This window comes from Sturnira hondurensis, unplaced genomic scaffold (assembly GCF_014824575.4).
Source record: "Sturnira hondurensis isolate 20B ecotype Veracruz unplaced genomic scaffold, ASM1482457v3 Scaffold0008782, whole genome shotgun sequence".
Classification (NCBI taxonomy): Eukaryota; Metazoa; Chordata; class Mammalia; order Chiroptera; family Phyllostomidae; genus Sturnira; species Sturnira hondurensis.
The window spans coordinates 6820840-6839956 of NW_028081413.1; the positions used below are offsets into that span (position 1 = coordinate 6820840).

The 19117-nt window shown below is 41.5% G+C and overlaps 1 non-coding gene across 1 annotated transcript; it reads left to right on the forward strand.

Moving 5' to 3' along the window:
• Positions 1-2042: 2042 nt before the first annotated feature.
• On the forward strand, positions 2043-2149 carry LOC118993654 (U6 spliceosomal RNA). Its single transcript, XR_005067909.1, has one exon. It is a non-coding gene; the product is annotated as a U6 spliceosomal RNA (small nuclear RNA).
• The last annotated feature ends 16968 nt before the right edge of the window (positions 2150-19117 follow it).

Consider the following 19117-nt stretch of genomic DNA (forward strand, 5'->3'; position numbering starts at 1 on the left):
CTGAAATAAAAACGCTGTCATACCAAACCCAGCTGCGTACCTACCAAAGCTCCCTCCTCATTCACTTGTTCAAGCTCCTCCTCGGGGCTGTGAAACTCCTCCTCGGGTACAGGCTATGCTGAGCCCAGAAGATAATTTTAGGAAGGAGTTCTTGTAACGATGCTTAGGAGGACACCCATGTCACATCTGCTCCAGTGTCTGTGGAGAAGCAGGTGCAATAAATCCAGAGGTCCCACCCCTAAGTCACCCTGAAGGATAACAGGATGAGAGAGCGGCTACACCTCTGAGGAATGTCGAACTTCTGTTCACGCTGGAGGAGGATCTGGATGGAGAAGTGGGAGAGGCAGCAACAAGGGGAGGGACAGGGAGCGGGGAAAGCTGGAGAGAGATTGAAAATACACACGAATGAGAGAACAGCAGACATGGCAGAGTGCCCAGGCATGAAGGCAGGTCAGGAGACAGTAAGAAAGGGCAAGAAGGAGAGACGACAGAGGCTTGTAGGCTGCAGGCTTGTTGAAACAGAAACCAGGAATGAGGCAGGAGGAAGGAAGGGGAGAGCACGGGGACGGGAGCAGCAGAGAGGCCTAACAGCAGTAGGGTGCAGAGAGAGAGAAAGCAAACGCTTGCCCTGGGAAAAGAGTAAAAAGTAGATTTGTGAACGACCAAAGGCCATGATTTCTAACATCCTCAGAAAGAGGCCAGGAGAAGCCGATTAGCTGAAAATATTTGGTCATGACTGATGCTTAGATAAGACCAGAAGTGAGGGCTCCACTGCTGGGCTACTGATTCTTGGAGGATGCTGAAGATTCCACGGCCTCTCTCTATGTTCCCATAGCCTGCAACTGCTCACCAGTGAATACTCTTTCCATGTCCTAAAGGGAGAATTTATGTTCCTATGGTGTTTCAAGGTCCACTTATAAAGTGCCTCCCAGAAGTTATCACTGTCCTTACACTGAGACATCGTGATATTTTACGTAAAGACATTTTAAAGCTCAAGCAACACAACCCTCCGTGACAACAGCAGCCAGGCAACCCCACAATTGATTAGCTGCAGAACTTGGGGGCAAGAATTAAAATCACTCATTGAAATCTGAAAACTGTGGGCTTTAATAAACAAGTGCTTTATATATAAATAAGCTAATATATCCACCTTTTTTCCCAAATGAAAAAAGGTTCATAAACCACCAATCTTAACTGAGCTGAAATGAATCTGAGGCTGGGGTAGCAGTATGTATAAATAACAATGGTAAAATGTCTAAATTACTATTTAAAACTCAAGGACTTTTAGAACTCAGTCAGTACCTGAGCCCTCNAATCTGAAAACTGTGGGCTTTAATAAACAAGTGCTTTATGTATAAATAAGCTAATATATCCACCTTTTTTTCCCAAATGAAAAAAGGTTCATAAACCACCAATCTTAACTGAGCTGAAATGAATCTGAGGCTGGGGTAGCAGTATGTATAAATAACAATGGTAAAATGTCTAAATTACTATTTAAAACTCAAGGACTTTTAGAACTCAGTCAGTACCTGAGCCCTCCTCATCAGTAAATTGAAATGCTTCTTACTTCGAACATACCTTTGCACTGACAGGTTAAACCGGCGCTGTCTGGTGTCTGCCTCTACACACCCCCATCTGTATGATCTCACCTAGTCCCACAACCATCTACTAAAGTAGGTGTTATTATCCCAACTGTGCAGGTGAGCAGACTGACGCTGGGGGTGGTTAAGATCACATGACTGGGAACTGGCAGAGCCAAGACACAGACTGAGGGCTCCGAGTGTGGGTCAGGCACCTCTCACAGGATACCAGACTGCCTCTATCATTCAGACCTCTGGCCATCGTCCAGAAGGTAGGCAGCTGGAATGTAAACATTATCTTCTAATTCATCTACAGGCATGTCAAATATTTCATAATAAAAAATGAATAAGGAGTAAGGTAATAGACTGAACTATGTTCCCCCCAAATCTATGTGTTGGCCTAACCCCTTGTACCTCAGAATGTGACTCAATTTAGAGATGGGGCCTTCGAAGGGTGAGTAAGTGCTCACCTGGGCGGCACATGCACTAAAACTGGGACAACACAGAGAAGATCATCACACTCCCTCTGCAAGGATGGCACACAGATGCTTGAAGCATTCCATATTTTTTAAGATTTTATTTATTTATCTTTAGAGGGAAGGGAAGGAGAGAGGGAGAGAAATATCAATGTATGGTTGCTTCTCGTGAGTCCCCTGCTGGGAACTGGCCTGCAACCCAGGCATGTGCCCTAACTGGGAATTGAACCACGATCCTGTGGTTCGCAGGCCCGCTCTCAATCCACTGAGCTACACCAGCCAGGGTGCATTCCATATTTTTTGAAAAACATTTTAAAAGATGAACAGACTGATAGCTGTGGAGGGGAGGGGGGTTGGGAAGCTGGATGAAAGGGTGAAGGGATTAAGAAAAAAAAAACCCCTAGACACAGATAACAGTATGGTGATTACTGGGGAGAGGGGGCAGGGGGAGACAGAAGAGGGTAAACGGGCATAAATTGGTGATGAAGCAGACTTGACCTGGGGCAGTGAACACACAGTACAATATACAGATGATGTATTATAGAACTGTACAGCCGAATCTATATAATCTTACAATCTTACAATCTATATGATTTTATTAACCAATGTCATGGCAATGAATTCAATTTTTAAAAAAGTAAAAAAAAAAGAGGTGATTAAGTTTAAATGAGGCCAGGAGGGTGGGTCATATTCCAGTCTGATTGGAGTTCTTAGAAGAATGAATTTGGATACACCGAGGCCAGACAAGTGCATAGAGGCATGACCATGTGAAGAGGCGACAGACAAGAGGGCAGCCATCTGCTAGCCAAGAAGAGAGGCCTCAGAGTAAACAAACTCTGCCGGCAACTCAGTCTTGGATTTCCAGACTCCAAAATTGTGAGAAAATAAATGTCTATTGTTCATGCAACCCAGTCTGGTATTGTGTTATGGTAGCATGGGCAGACTTAACACAAGTACCTATGATGTACCAGGTACTGCCCTGAGTACTAAGGCAGGGTCTCCACTCTCAAGAGCTTTTGGTCTTGGAAAAGCCACTGAGAAGCAACCAGGCCATTAGCACGTGACCTGGTACGTGCTGCAAAGGGGCAAGTGCGGAAGGCTACGAGGCACATGAGAAGACCGTGCAGTCTGGTATTTGGTACATATATGACAGAAGATGTCTGAGAAAACGGTAAAGGAAGTGGTGGCTAAACTGAGATCTGAGACGATCTCGCCAACGCAGCTGGAAGAGCTTCCAGTGTCCACGGACCAAATACCTTTCTGCTCCTGATCCCAGTCCCCCCAAATTCAGAGAACTTTCCTCTGTGCCAGTCAGCCCTTGCTCTGCTCGTATTTAGTTTTTACTTCAAAAACTAAATGCATGTATACTTTTTAGATGCTTTAGTCTCATGAAACTATTTAGAAATGTAAAAAAAAAACTTTAGATAAAAAGTTGTGTGCTGTACCAGTTTCTGACAGCAAGGGCTGACACAACCTATGAGGAAGGGCGTAGTTTGAAAGCTATGGTGAATTTATTTCATGGAATACATGCAAATATTAAAACAAATGTTAAGAAAATTTAATGGCATAGGAAAATTCTGTGATATTACATAAAACAATTAAAATGTTGTTAATACAGATATGTAATTTTAAAAGTTCAAAATATTGTGTTTATTTCAGACTTGCAAGGTTGAACAGTTTTACTAGTTTTTGAAATTAATTCTTGTGTTTCCAAAGTTTTATCTAATGATAAACACATACATAATTTCTACGGTGATATATATGCATGTATATATATATGATATATCAAAAGAAGAGTGTATTTTCTTAATGAGGGAAATATTTTTCCAGAAGACTTGGGAAATTATCTGAATCTTTTAACAACACTATAGTTCTTCCAGTTTTTAGAACAAAATTATCCACATTAGCTGTATCATATATTAAGATGTTATCATTTAAAAAAAAACTATACTTGTACTGAGAAAATCTAGATCTTGAGTTCTGGTTCCACCTCTGACTAACTCTGTTTCTCCCATCCAAGTACTAACCAGGCCCGACCCTGCTTAGCTTCCGAGATCAGACGAGATCGGGCGCGTTCAGGGTGGTATGGCCGTAGACATAACTCTGTTTCTCTAGTGGAGTTGGCCCATACTCGGGGCCTCAGTTTCCGCATGGGTAAAATGAACCATGCCTGCAACAGCCACCACAGGACTGGTGAGAGGCTCAGATAAGATGGCTGGGACATTGCACCGCAAACCAGAAAGACCTATTTTAAATAAGAACGAGGACCATTATTTCTATTGACTTACATGGTACCCTTTCTGAACAGGTCAGTGTTAGCTGGGGATGGAAATAGGTTTTGAAAAGTCTGTAATGGTAACTGGTCACCAACCTATTTGTTCTTTGTGTGTGGCTGCGACCCAGGCCACTTTCGGGGGGTACCCATGGGGCTGGGACCAAGTCCCTGTATATTCCACATGACTGCCCAAAGCATCTGAATGTCATGTGCAACGCCAAGTGCTTACTTCAGGAAATATCCTTCAGAGTCACAATGATCAAAGTTTTATACAGACAGGTGATAATGTCATTGCAGGCCACCTCCTCAAGGCAAAAGGCTGTGGCCACGAGGGAAGGCTCTCAGGATACTGATGAGGTTGGCAGGTCAGAGCAATGGAAAAATGGAGAAAATGCAGCAAACAAGCACTAGGTGAACACCCACTGGGGGCGATCCAGCCTCAAGTGACAGGAACACCTCCACCAGCCACTAAATATTGTTTAAGCAGACATAAGAAAAGCTCTTGTACCCCAGGAGAAAGCCTCTCATCAGACGAAGCATGTTATCGGACTTTCCCACGCCTGTCTGGACCCTCTCTACAAGGAAGAAAACAGAGATAGGGACATCCAGGTGCCAGGAAGTGCCCTGAAATGACCCATGCCACCTAACATAATTGTTCAGGTCAGTGAGGCAAGGGACTTCGAAAATATATTTCCCACGGCTGGGTCTGAAGAAGAAAGTCAAGATTTTCTTTTTCTCCCTTTCTTCATCCCCATTATTAAGTCTAGCCCCTAAATGTGTCCCTCCTCCCCTGTCTTCCTCCCACCTCCCTCCTTCTCTCCTGGCTGTAAATGCTTGTCTCAATTCGGAGAGTCCAAATTAGGAGCAGCTGAATGTGGTCAACAAAACAGCCCTTCTCTGAAACTCCTCTACAGCTTTGGCTTCTCCAGGAAGGACTGTGTTGGTACTTCTCTCCCTGCTCTGCTGAACTGCATACAGGAGAAATGAGCATTTCATTTTTCTTCTCGGGACTCTGTCTTAATGCACTGTGGTCTACCACTTTAACTAAAAACGGAAGAATCAGTGGGTCTTTCCCAGACCCCAGCACACAGGTTTCGGATGTGAAGAAGCAGACTGTGTGCAGTTGGTGCTAAGAGAAAACGTTGTACTTTTTCCTCATGTAGCCCACACTGTGTCATTTGGAAAAGGAACCCCAGACCAGGACTGGCATGACATTATGCATATATCGCACCCTGGACACTTACCACACCTAAGAGCAGAGAGTCTTGTGATAGAAACATTCAAACCTGCAGTGTCCTAGCCTGTCACTCTTCTTGGGGAGGCATTAACCTAAAAAGAATTTCTGGGACCCAGGGGATGTGTTTCCAAGGAATACCTTTAGTTTCCTTTGCTGATTCCCTGCAGCATAGCCTCTTGAACTCTCCCACCACTATCTCCAGCTCCTCCCACGTGCTGTCCTGCCCAGGCTCACATCTCTTTCACCACCAGGTGCCTTCCCAATAATCCAACTTGCAGGAGGAGCCCGGGGGTCTGCTGGTCTGTGAGCACACACCCCCCTCTACTGGACAAAACACAAAGAAACATACAGGGCTGGAAAAGGAGCAGAGAATTCTCCAACAGAAAGGAACATTAAGTCATGTCCTGAGTTTGTACATGAGATGTGCCATGAATCCACAGAATCACAGAGAATTGGAGGTGGAGCTGCATCTCTCTGCCTCCCTGTTAAATGCCACTGTCACACAGAGCTATGTCCTTCAACAGATCCACTCACAAGAAGAAAGGACTATGTGACTGAGTTCACGGGAGTCTCTAGGTTCTGAGTTAAAACACTGTCTAAGGCGCAGCCGTCTGTGAAGAATCAGGGTACTGGCTAAAAAAGCACTGGGTTGGGAGTTAGGGAACCTGGCTTCTAGTCCCACTTCTGGTACCTACAACCTCTGCGAGGCTGGACAAGACCACGCAATGTCTCTGGGTTTCCTTGTTCCAAAGACAACAGATGATCTTTAACAGGGCTGTCAGAGTATGGACACGATTGTAAATGAGTGGGCAAGACTACAAACAGGATCACAAGCCCAAGGAAAGTACAGTGGCTGGAACACTGGAGACCTTGTCCCAATCCCGGCTCTGGCACCAGCTCGCCACTTACCTTAAGGAGATTGCTTCACCTGCAGAACTCTGTGTTAGGAACGGGGATGAACCTAGATAATCCTCTGAGTAGCACCATTATACCTTCTCAATCCCTAAATTTCTACAATTATGAGTAATGACAACTGTTGAGTGTTGATGGTTTCTTCAAAGGATCCTCAAGCCACAGAGACATGTTCATACACCTTTGGGGCAAATTAAGGAGCCACTAACCTTTCTAGTTGTTTATAGTAACATAACTAAAAGTACATATGTCAAATTATTTGCTAGGAGTTCAAAAGAACACAGCCCGTGTGGTGGACAAGATATTGGTCCAAGGCCCTATGTTAAACCACAAAGCTTCTGTAAGTACAAACACTACGAAACAGCCAGAAAACTACTGTTTTCTAGGAAATGATAAGTAGACCTAGTGAATTATCAAATTAGATAATTCCACTGATTCTAAATGGGGTTATAGGAATCAAGATAAAGTTTAAAAGAAGAGACAAAACAAAATAATGGCAAGGCTGTTTTCAATGGCCTAAGGATGGCTCTGGAAGCAGTGGGAAAAGGTTACTGAGCTCATAGTTCCAGCGCATCTTGTTCCAAACCACTCAATAAACAGCAATCTATATAAAAACAGTGCACTTGCCAAGCAAATGCAGTTTCAAAACAGGTTCTCTAGGTGCACCACCACCCCACCTTGCACCTGGCTGCTGCTCTCCAGGTGTCTGGATTTGCTGCGAGCAAGAAGGGAAACGGCAGTGGGCTGGGAGAACTTCATAACTAACCGTGGGACAGTCAGCCACAAGGTCAAGTGTAAGGGCACTGAAAGGTAAAAGAAAACTATGATCCTGGAGGGATTGTTACACGTCTTGCTCATTCAGCTATCTCCCCTTTTAAAAAATTCCTCACCCAGGATTTGTTAATTTTAGAGAGAGAGGAAGAAAGAGAGAAAAAGAAACACAGGCGTGAGAGAGAGACATCGATCAGTTGCCTCCCATACATGCCCTGACCGGGGATAGAACCTGCAGCCTTTTGGTATATGGGGTGACACTCCAACCAACCAAACCACTTGGCCAGGGCTATCTTACTTTTTTTTTCCTAAAAAGTAAACTTAAGAATAAAAGCAAACGCATCCAAATCACAATGTTGTGCAGCTAAAATTAAGACAGCCTATACATTTGAAACATTTTGTTTGAATTCCTCTCTTCAAATTACCTTCCGATGTCCCCCCTCCCTGCCCTGTGTGTTCCCCCAAGAAAAATCTTTTAAAAGTGTCAAAATTCAAATGATGTGCTATTTGAGCAGCACCCACCAAGACCAGTAAGCACTTTAGATAGTACATATACAACAACTTGGGACCTTGTTCCAGAAGTTTCTCTACTTTTTTTTTTCAAAAGGCCAGTGTGAAGTTTTGAGTCTTTAGAATCTCACCCCCTCGCTTAAGTCCTCCTTTGCAAAGATGTGTCCCGGAGAATACCGCTGTTAGGCGTTGGTACAAACGGAGCAGGTAGATCTCACAGTGAGATAAGCTAGCGCACAGAATAACCCAGTTAGAGAAGAGAGTGTGGGCTCTGTCGGCCAGCCTTCCCTGGTGCTTCTTCTCATTGGCATCCAGTGGGAAAGATCCCTTTCACACCTGACACAAGAATGCACTGTCCTTCTGAAATGTGAGAAAAGCAATCCCCAGAGGAGCAAGGAGGCCTCTTGGCAGGCGTGAAGCTAGAGAAACCAAAAGCTTAACTGGCAAGGTCTGTGGTCAGAAGTGACTCTCCATGGAACGCTGTTGGAATCAGGCTACTTCCCCAGGGTTATGCCACATTCTTAAAATACATGACATGAAACTGGGTAGGATCACCATTGTGCATTATATACCAATACAAAGCTTCCTATTCTATGGACCATAAAACCGTGGAACCGACGTAGGCACTTCCTGTCCTGTTTTCTGCCTTGTTTCTCTTTATCGCACATATGCCCAGCTAACCAAGTATAGAACTTAATGATCATATTTTGGTCCTCAGTGTGAGCTCCATGAAGACAGGGATTAGTTGTTTGCGTGTGTGTGTCTACTGCTGTGTCTGCTATATCTGGAACAGTGATGAATACGTCATAGGTATTCAATGAATGTTATTGAGTGACCAGATGATTTTTGAGTGCTTTGTGGACATCCACACAATCACAGCAACAGGGCTGTGTTCGCTGTTACAGTTCAGAGAAGATGGCTCCGTGGCCACAGCAGACAAGGCAACATGGTGGAACAGAGGACAGGGATTCAACACCAAGTCTTCCCTCTGCTGTTTACTTGGCTAGTACCTTCCTTGAGTCTTGGTTCCGGTCTCTTTCCAATGGAGATGGCATTCCCTGCTTGTGAGACAGGACTGTTAGCAATGCCAGAAAGTGCATGCTACTGAAGAGGTTTATGTCTTTGGGGAGATTATAAAAATATACATTTTATGCACATCTACTGTACCCCCACAAGAACATAAACATAAGCATAAACAGAGATGGAAGTGCTTGGGAACAATTTCAAATAGGAATGAAGAGTACCCACTTCTTCTGTCTATGGAATGGTTCTTGAACAGCTGCTTTCTAATCTTATACAATGATGTTTCAGGATGAAAGTGTCCAAGCAAGTTATTTCATTGATGAATAACATTCAAGTTATTTTTTCCTGAAAACAGAGCAAGGGTTGTATTAAGGGTTCCAGAGTGCTTTGGATACAAAATTTAAGGTCAAATATGACGCTATCAAAAAGAATGTTTTCTAATTCCTAACACCTGTTTTAAATGCATTTTATCTTCTACATTGAATGCAAAGTCTCTTCCAAATCCTTTCTGGAATGAGGTAGGGCATAAACCAAATAAACGATTTTTTTTTAAAAAAAAGCAGACAGAAATACACCCACTCACCTTGTGGGGATTTCTGTGCAGATCTCCTGGTAATTAATGTATGTGGGAGTTCCGTGTAAGCACAAGTGCGACCCCACAGATGTCGCTGCAGTTGCTGGTTCTATCCACAGCTTTCTTTAACCAACTCTGCCCTTGCCCTCCCCACCGCCTGTCCCCGTGAGACCCTTTACCACCCCCGCCACTCTGCAAATTAGCTGCGGGTCCATATTTGGCTCTTCTAGGTGAGAGGTAGGGGCTACGGGGTAGGAAGGAGTTTTAGAAGCATTCTGGAATTCTATCTTCTTTCTCTCTGCCTGTCTTAAAGGAGAAGGGTAGCTATATATCCCTGAGAAGACAAAAGAAACCTACATGACTGTGAACTAACGTAGCCCCCAGAGAGTCAGTGCAACACAACTGACCAAGAAAGCTTTCCCAGGGGAGGACGCTAGGTTTGTTCAGACTCCACTCCAGAAACTAATTTTCCTACTAAAAGTGAATAATACATTTCCTTTTAATATGCTATGGGAAGTGCTTACACATTTTTTATACTGGGGAATGGCTTTTCTACATGATTATGGGCCTTAAGTAAACTAAGGGAGTGTGGGTACTGCAATCACTCCGCTGTGTGGCCGTCTCAGCAGACGGCCCCACTGCTTTGGCTCCAGGTCTTCACTCCAGTCTCTGTCACCATGGAAGAAGGTACAGCAGTGAGGCAGAGAGATGAGGGACCACAGTGACAGTGGGTCAGACCTGGACTGAACTCTAGGTTCTGCCACTTACCAAGCTGAGTGACCCAGGCAACTTACCTCACTCCTTTGACTTTCTGTTCTTTATCTGTAAAATGGGTACAATAGCTATTGTATAAATTGTTGCTTAAATTAAATACAATATTTATCAAGTGTTCGATCCAACTGACTGTACATAAGTGCTCAACAAACAGTGTTATTGCTGTTACTGTCATATTTTAGCCAATGCCCATGGGCATACCTTGTTTGCTAAGGCACAGGCAGGGTCAAAGTCAAGGTAAGAAAATAAAAGAAATGAAGAAACATGAGAAGAGAAAATAAGCAAATGCCTTCACTGGGAAGAGGCCTCCAGGAACCGCTCTGTCAGTGGGAACTCTATCACTGATTGCCTGCACTCCTGGGAATTGCCTTTCTATCAGGTAATCTAAAGAGGAGTAGGTGGAGGATGCATCTCCTGGCTGCTGGACTCTGCAGCTGTTGTTCCTTATCCTCACGAGCTTCCTCCGATTTCATTTTCCCTTCCTCTTGCCAATGCAATGTGTAGCCTCTCCACACACGCTCCCATATTCCCATCATCCCTTCCCTGGCCATCCCCTCCCCAAGACTGGCCTGGCATGCCCCCAAGGCCTCCCTAGAGAGATGCTGCCTTCCCCTTGTCTCGCCCCTCAACATGGACACACAGAGGCCTGAATTCACCAAGCAATTCTGCATTTTCATGGTTTACTAGATAACCTGACTCAACCCAGCAGTGAGGGTACCACTGCCGTCTGTCAAACTAGGTGCATGGCTTTGACTATTCTAATCAGTAGGGTCATTGAAGTGTGACAGCTATGAATTAGGGCTCCTGAGCCCACTCAGAGTTGACACCCTGTTTGAGGAGGTGATGACCACAGCAACAGTTAAAGGCAAAAGAAAGGACTTAAGGCAAATGCCAGGAGCAACAGGTATACCAAACTCTGCTCTGGGCCTTCGCCATCTCTGGCCCAACCTGGAAGGCAGGTCACATTTCATATCCTGGGGATCTTCTTCATGAAATTTCATACCCTATCTACTCTGTCAGAGGGTGATGGGCCTGGGCTTCAGTCATCCCACAGAATGTTGCTATCCTCTAAAAAATGGATGAGAGAGAGAGAGAGAGAGAGAGAAACATGCTCACCCACAGATCAAACCCCAGACTTGAGAAACACAGATGAGGAGCATTCCTGACCACTCATCTGAATGCTCAGAGAACCAAAAAGAGCAAGCTTGAATGAACCTTCACAATGGATCACAGGCTGAACCTCCTCATCTCATGGATGAGAATGATGAGGTTCCCGGAAAATGGCTTACCAAGACCATCCAGCCAAGTGGTCCAAGGCAAAGCCTACACTTACCCCAGTTTTCTGTCGGCAAACATGAACTTTTTATAAAATTTAAAATCAAGTTTTTGTTTGCTTGTTTGTTTTCTCTGAGAAGGATTCGCCTTTTGTGTGCACGTGTGTTGCAAGGTTCCCCAAAATTCTCTAATGAACATACACGAAAATAGAAAGAACCATATAATGCAGCCACACAAACATATTACTCAACAAAACAATTAAGATTTTGCCATACTTGCTTCATCAAATTTTTACCTTTATTTTAATGAAGTACTGTAATACTGTCAGACCTTATACCATTGCACCCCTATGTACTCTTTGAAAACATGACTATTTTCTTGTATCAGTGATTCTCACACTCTTGTTGGGTCCCACCCCCAGAAGTTCATTTTCAGTAGGTTTGAGGTGGGGTGAGAATTTTCATTTCTCATGTACTCCCAGGCGATGCTGGAGGTGCTAGTCAGAGGCCCCACACTGAAAACCAGTCTTACATACTCACAATGCCATGGTCATATCTAACAGATTTAACAATAATTCCTTGGTAATCTCAAATATCTAGTCCATATTCAATTCTCATAATTATTTCAAAAGTGTCTTTTTATAGTTCGCTTATTTCAAACATATTTCAAAGTTTTCTGCATATATTTACCAGACCAATAAGTCTCCCCTTAGTCTCCCCTAAGTCTGTCTCTTTTGCTGACTGCCTTATAAACTTCAAAGTTGCTAAGAGACTAGATCTTATTTTTTCCCACCGCAAATAGAAATGATAATTATGTGATGTGGTGAAGGGTTTTGTAATGCTATGGTGGTAATCATATTGCAATACATAAATGTATTAAATCAACATGTTGTACATCTTAACCTTACACAGTGTTGTCACTTATAACTCAATTAAAAAAAAAAACTAGAACAGTCCCATGTATGGACTCACCTGTCTGCTTGCTTGTGGTGTTGTTTAACTTATCCCCCTGGCTCCCATATTTCCTGCGAATGGGAAGTTAGCCCTGGCTGTCTGATTACATGTACACTCAGCTCTTTGGCAAGAATGCTCCATAAATAGGGCTGTGTGCAGTAAAAATCAAGGTTTAAATTTTTCAGAACTGAGACATACCTTTTTGTATATCTGGAACAGACATTTTCAAATACTACCTTACCTATTTTTAAAGCATTTTAAAATAATCCATTCCCTTTATGCCAGAGCACACCTTTCTCACTTGAAAAATTATGGATCCTTATTTTTTCCTAAGGAAAGACATCGTTTCTCAGATTCCTCAGTAGGCCACACACCTGGGACCCAGTTCTTGGTCTCACTGGGCAATTGACATTCTCAACCCTGAACAAGTGAACATGTGTTTCATGAAGTCCCTGCAGTTCAATGAGGATAATGATTTAGTTTTTAAACAAAACAGTAGTTAGCTACTATTTTGTAGCTACCCCTGTCTTGAAACGCACCCCTAAGCTACTTAGCTTCCAATGCAAATGTCCTCGAGCTCACGGGGAGCCAGAGGAGCGTAATCCCCCAGGGAGGTGGTGTTCTGATGGCGCCTGTGAGCTGAGGAAAAACAAAACAGGCTGTTTGCAGATGAAATGGGATCTAATGGATGACAGTGACAAGAATGAGCCAGCAAAGAGAATTTTCATGAGAGTAAACTCTGATTCCTAAAAACAAAAAAAAAGCAAAGCATGGATGGGATTTTAAGTCATTTTGGCAGATGAGACTTATCAACATGGTTTATATTGGCAGAATGATTTTCTCAGTCACAGAAGCACACTGATCTGAGTAACTTAAAAAAATATTCAAAGGATAAAAATGCAGAAGCCAAAAACAAAGCAAAAACTGTATGGTCTCAGAGCTTTCCTTCAGCAAATCTCATTTCTTTTCTTGCACACACACACAGGCCTGAGATAGTGTGCAAAATACAGACCTCTAAGCTTTAAATGAAATTTCCATGTAATTACTCTTACACAGTAGGGGAAACTGTAATAAATGTTAATTCCCACATTGCATTGACTCTATTTTATGAACCTTATTGGTGACTTTTGTAGAATTCCATGCCTAGGCAAGGGAGGAAAAAAAGAGTTGGGTTCTGGCAGTCAATTGATTAATGACCAGTAGATTCTTCTAATCCCTTCTCCTGTTGAAATGGAGGAATAGGATACATTGGTCCATGAGAGCAGGGATAAATAAACTGTGCACAGTATAGAAAAATTCTGCAGTCTTTAAAAAAAATTCAAGTGCTTTTTATTGATTATGCTATTACAGTTGTACCCTTTTTTTCTCCCCTTTATCCTCCTTCACCCAGCACCTGCCTCCTTCCAGCATTCTGCCCCCTCTCCATCTCCATGAGTTGTACGTGTAAGTTCTTTGGCTTCTCCATTTCCCATACTATTCTTAACCTCCCGTGTCTTTCTTGTACCTACCCATTATGCTTCTTATTCACTGTACCTTTCCCCCCACCCACTCCCCCCCACCTCTCCACTGATAACCCTCCATATGATCTCCATTTCTGTGATTCTGTTCCTGTTCTAGTTGTTTGCTGAGTTTGTTTTTGTTTTTAGGTTCAGTTGTTGATAGTTGTGAGTTTGTTGTCATTTTACTGTTCATATTTTTTATCTTCTTTTTCTTAGATAAGTCCCTTTAACATTTCATATAATAAGGGCTTGGTGGTGATGAACTCCTTTAACTTGACCTTATCTGGGAAGCACTTTATCAGCCCTCCCATTCTAAATGATAGCTTTGCTAGATAGAGTAATCTACATTGTAGGTCCCTGCTTTTCATGAATTTGAATACTTCTTTCCAGTCCCTTCTTGCCTATAAGATTTCTTTTGAGAAATCAGCTGATAGTCTTTGGGAACACCTTTGTAGGTAACTGTTTTCTTTTCTCTTGCTGCTTTTAAGATTCTCTCCTTATCTTTCATCTCAGATAATTTAATTATGATGTGCCTTGGTGTGTTCCTCACTGGATCCAACTTCTTTGGGACTCTCTGAAGTTCCTGAACTTGCACGTCTAGTTTCTGAAGTTCCTGAACTTGCACGTCTAGTTCCTTGGCCAGATTGGGGAAGTTTTCCTTCATTATTTTTCAAATAAGTCTTCTATTTCTTGCTCTTCCTCTTCTTCTGGCACCCTATGATTTGGATGTTGGAACATTTAAAGTTGACCCAGAAGTTTCTAAGCTTCTTATCATTTTTTAAAATTCTTGTTTCTCCTTCTGTTCTGGTTGAATGTTCATTTCTTCCTTCTGTTCCAAATCTTTGATTTCCATCCCAGTTTCCTTCCCTTCACTGTTGGTTCCCTGTATATTTTTCTTTATTTCACTTTGTACGGCCTTCACTTCTTTCTTTCTTTTTTGACCACACTCAATCATTTCTGTGAGCATCCTGATTACTGTGTTTTGAACTCTGCATCTAATAGGTTGGCTATCTCCGTGTTGCTTAGTTATTTTTCTGGAGTTTTGATCTGTTCTTTTGTTTGGGGCATATTTCTTTGTCTCAGTGCACCTGTTAGGATGAAAGGGGCAGAGTCTTAGGTATTTGCCTGGGTGGGGCAACCCACTTTCCTGCATTGTGGCGAAGTCTGAATGAATGTTTCTTTAACTCCTTGGTTGTCAGACTTCTATACAGTTCAATTTCCTGGAAGTTTTGGTTGTATGTTTTTTAAATTGGTTGTTACCTTTTTTGGTTGTATGAGGAAGTGAAGTGTATCTACCTATGCCTCCATCTTGGCTGAAAGCCTATGCAGTCATTTTTCAAAAAAATAACTGTGAGTTGCCCTGGCTGGTGTGGCTCAGTGGATTGAGTGCCAGCCTGTGAACCCAAGGGTCGCTGTTGGATTCGCAATAAAGGCACATGACTGGGTTGCAGGCTGGGTCCTCAGTGGGAGGCATGTGAGAGGAAACCACACATTGATGTTTTTCTTCCTCTCTTTCTCTCCCCCTTCCCCTCTCTAAAAATAAATAAATAAAATCTTTAACAAAAAAAATAACTGTGAGTTGTAATAATCAACTCTGAGCAGCAGTAGAGCATTGATCAAAAACTTTTTAGATATGAATTTTCATAGGCAGGAATGAAATCCTTCAGCAATGCAAAGTCATATGTGTTGAACCAATAAACAGAACTATTGGGGAAACTTATTTTGTAACCAGCATTTTTAATATTCTTATTATACATTTTACAAAAATATCAGTACTGGTATAGCATATAGCACACTTGGTTAGAAATAATCCTTGTTAAAGCAGCACTTTCTAAGGACTACTGTTTATTCTGGCTTCCCTTCTTTTGGGCATCAAAATCTTGTCTGCAAAAATTAAGTAAGGCCTCTTAATCTGTTATAACATTATCCAAGGCATGGCCTATACTTTAAGTTAGGAAATTGACTAAGGTTTCTTTTAAGTACATTAGAATTTGGAAGGAGTTTTGCCCCACCTCCATACACTCTATAAAATATTCATTACCAAATCTATTTATACAAGTTGGGTTCTGGGAATGCAAACATGAAAAAGACATAACTCTCTATTAAAGAAATTAATCATCTACTGATTCCAGCTTCTAGAGAATCTACCCATTGGTCTTTTCTGAACATGTTTGCAGAAATCCTGCAATGCTATGCTGTTTCCATACAGAATAGTGGTGGAAAGAGAAAGCAAGAATTTATTTGTTGTGGAAATCAGAAACGAACACTCTTATCTTCACTGACACATCATATTAGGACCAATTGTTATGAATATACAATTGAAAAGTAACTTTTTAAAAACACATACTCAGGACAGTTGCAGGAAAGTACCTAAAGCTTCAATGAGATCAAGAGGAAAAGTGTACACCAGCACCAAAAAGAAAAATTTTACTGGCAGTTGCAGCCCATAATGTGACATAATTGCTTTCAGTGTGTCTGACACTGTTCTTGTCATCTTATTTACTCTTCATAAGAAGCCTCTGAAGCATATTTTGTTATGCACAAAGTAGAAAAGATAAAACTGAGACTACTGGAGGTTGTATACCTTGCATTAGACTGGTACTTCAGTCTAATGACAGTTGTTCAAACCACGTGGTTTCCCTGCACTTGGTTGGATGGATGTAAGGTTATTCAGAGCAGCAGAAATTCAGATTCAATTTATACACACACACACAGTCTATCCAGAAGGTATCCAGCCATGAAATAGGAAAAACAGAAACATTTACAGAAGATACAAGAAACACTGTACACAGGACAATGATGCCTGAGTCCCCTTCAAAGTAGGTACCTCGGGACTTTATACAGTTCTCCCCATTGTCATCAGCTGCCCCATTGTATTTTCCTGAATCTCACTGAGAGCCTGAAATTTTTTTCCTTTCAAAGGTGATTTTAGTTTAGGGAAAAACCAGAAGTCTCTGCAAGCCAAATCTGGGCTGTAGGGGGCTGAGTCACCTGGGTGATTTGATGTTTCACCAAAAAAATCTTCAGGAGACATGATGCATGAGCAGGTGACTTGTCGTGATGAAGCTACCAATCACCAGTTGCCTATAGCTGAGACCTTCTGAATCATCCAAATAGTTTCCACAGAGGAATGTTCAAACTTAATGCAAAATTTGATGCAGATTCATTGCTTTACTTGCTCAGTCATTTTGAATGCAATGGCCACACAGTACATATGCTCACTCAATGTGTCTACCGCCCCCACTGACTAGTACAGTGAAGTCATCACTGTTCACATATGTGCATTCCAGTCCACTCTCCTTGGCTACCTATTTACATGTATGTCACGCAAACCATTCTCATTATATTAACAGTAGTTGGACTTTTTAAGGACAGATATATAGATATATGACTATCCATTTTCTTCCACGATGCCTTCTTTAAACCTTACATCCATCCAGCCAAGTGCAGAGAAACCACATGGTTTGAACAACTGTCATTTACTTAGTTGAGTAAAGTACAGTCTTACCAAATAAAAGGACAGAAAATACATATATGGAGATTAATGAAAGAGATTCCCAGGGGCCTTTCAGAAAGACAAGACAGTGTTTGAATCAGAGATCACTTTTCAAAACAAAAAAAATAATGAAGAAAACCTTCTTTGCTAAGCAACATCAAGCCTTGGTTAACTTTGTAATGTCTAGATGACTCCTCTATTATTACAATCACAGAATCAAAATATTTAAAGGTAAAAGATTTTCAAAGATGGATTGTCCATGGAGATTTATTCTAATTTATTCATTTTAACCAGAGAGTAAATAGAACTTCAGGTATATTACCAACTATATTTCAATTTCACATAAGATGATTGAATACAACCATTCCATTCTATACTTAATAGAATATACTTAAGTTATTCAATACTTAATAGAATCTTTATCACAATTTACTTATTAATCAAGTGAATTTTTAGTTTATTTTATAAACTTTACTTTTTACTCCATATTAACCGTGAGCCTAAATAATTATATTTTTTTAGAATGGAGTTGATTTATGCCCTTGAATTTAGATGCCAATGAAAGTTCATTATTAATGGTACAAAGACCATAAAGCAATTGCTTATTGGGGAAGTTTCAAGGGCTCCAAAGTAAATATCAAAGTAGCTACTATAACTCAAAGTCATTGAAAATTCAAAGAAGTTTCTTGTTACCTTCAAATTGTTGGTGGGAACAGAATAAAGAATAAAGAATCAAAGCTGAAGTGAGTAAATCTGGAGTATTCTCTCACTAAACAGTTACAACACTCTACACGAAGTCTTATTTTCATTACCTGTACCATGAAAGCACTCAGCCCAAGGACCCTCCCAGCTTTAATATTTTATAATCTCTGTAAAAAGAGACAAATATCAACTAAATCATTTCTCCCATGTGGGGTCTACAGAACAGCTGTTAGCTTTTAAAAAAGAAATTTAAAAAAACTTCAAATGCCTTAAAGGTGTTTATTTCCAGACTTAGCTTTCCCGAGGGATGGAGATATATATATATATAATCTCTCTAGACAGAGTATACTTCTTTCATTTTTTTCAGAATTAAAAATAAATCCTGATGCTACTTCTAAGCAGCAATGCACCTGGAAGAAAGGCCATGAGTAACTGAGAAAAACAGCACTTATTTTGTCCCTGCGCAGCTGTCTGCCTGTGGTAAAAAGAACCAGTGTATCTGCTTAACCTCTTTAAACTGAGGGTGGGAACCACATTTAATAATATACTCCACTGTAGGTAATGAGTGATTAAAAACTGTTTTCAAAATTAGAGTTTAATAATATTGTAGTAACTACACATGGTGCCAGGTAGGTCCTGGAAGTACCAGGGGAACACTCGGCAAAGCATATGACTGTCTAACCACTGTGCTGTACACCTGAAACCAACAAAAAATAATACCGAATATAAACTAAAACTGAAAACAATTTTAATAATATTTTTTAAAGAAAGAAATTTGAAGCCAGGAGAATTAAAGTACTTTCTCCAAGGTAAAAAAAAAGTTAGTGTTTATCTTGAACTAATTTTAGTGGATAAGTCAAAGAGAAAACAAAGCAAGCAGGACAAGGCACCTGACTTTCAGCCCTGTTGTGAAGAGGGCTGATCTTACGAAAAAAGCCACTGGAACACGGGTTCATCGGATGTCAGCCATCACTCAGCCATCCAGTCTACCTTGGCGAGTCAACTGTCTAGCCATCCAGTCTACCTTGGCTACTCGAGCGTCTCACACTGTGATAAATGC